Raw genomic sequence first — 988 nt, forward strand, 5'->3', positions numbered from 1 at the left:
GTCCCTCATAATTTTGTAAACCTCTTTAAGGTCACCCCTCAGCCTCCTTCTCAAGCCGCATCTTCCAGCAGTCCAATATCCAAACTTGTTTCTCTCCTGCTTTGAAATATCCAAAAAAAAAACTCTTGCAATCTTTGTTTTTTCCTTAATCAACCTATTTAGAGATGTTATTGCACATCGCTGGAGCCGGTGGGACTTGAATCCAGACCTTGTGGTCTGGAGTAGGGACATTACAACTTTGCCACAAGAGGACATAAAAATACGGAATGTTTCACAAATTTGCATGTCATCCATGAGCAGGGTCCATGTTAATCTTCTTTACATCATTCCGATTTAGTATATGTGCCACCTAAACGAGTACTACTAGCTTATCCTCATGTTGTAGCTTCTCCCCGGTCCATTGCATTTTGTTTATTGCCCTCTGTTGGTTTTTAAAGGTTTCCCAATTCTCTGCCTTCCCAAAAGCCTTCACCACATTGTGTGCTTTTTCTTTTGTTTTTATGCTATCTCTGACTTCCCATGTCAGATATGGCTACCTCATCCTCCCCTTATAATGGTTCTTTTTCCTTGTCATAGATTTCTGCTGTGCCTCCTAAATTACTCCCCGAAACTCCTGCCATTACTGCATGACAGTCTTCCTGCTAGGCTCCCCTTCCAATCAACTCTGGCCAGCTGCTCCTTCATGTCTTTGCTGTTATCTTTACTCAATTGTAATATTGTTACATCTGATTCTAGCTTCTCCCTCTCAAACTGCAGGATGAATTCTTGAAAATTATGGTCACCGCCCGCTCAGGATCCTTCACCTTAAACTCCGTAATGAAGTCTGCCTCCTACATATCACCAAATCCAGAAATGCCTGTTTCCTAGTGGGCTCTCCCACAACTTGCTGCAAAAAGCCATAGACATTCCATAGTTTCCTTTTCTTGGGATTTGCTACCAATCTGACTTTCCCAGTCCACCTGCATATTGAAGTCCTAAAATGTTTATT

At 42.0% G+C, this 988-nt stretch overlaps 1 non-coding gene across 1 annotated transcript; it reads right to left on the bottom strand.

Moving 5' to 3' along the window:
• Nucleotides 1-255: 255 nt before the first annotated feature.
• LOC122548713 lies at nucleotides 256-361 on the bottom strand. Its single transcript, XR_006311324.1, has one exon. It is a non-coding gene; the product is annotated as a U6 spliceosomal RNA (small nuclear RNA).
• Between the last annotated feature and the right edge of the window lie 627 nt (nucleotides 362-988).

Source organism: Chiloscyllium plagiosum, chromosome 3, assembly GCF_004010195.1.
Source record: "Chiloscyllium plagiosum isolate BGI_BamShark_2017 chromosome 3, ASM401019v2, whole genome shotgun sequence".
NCBI lineage: Eukaryota > Metazoa > Chordata > Chondrichthyes > Orectolobiformes > Hemiscylliidae > Chiloscyllium > Chiloscyllium plagiosum.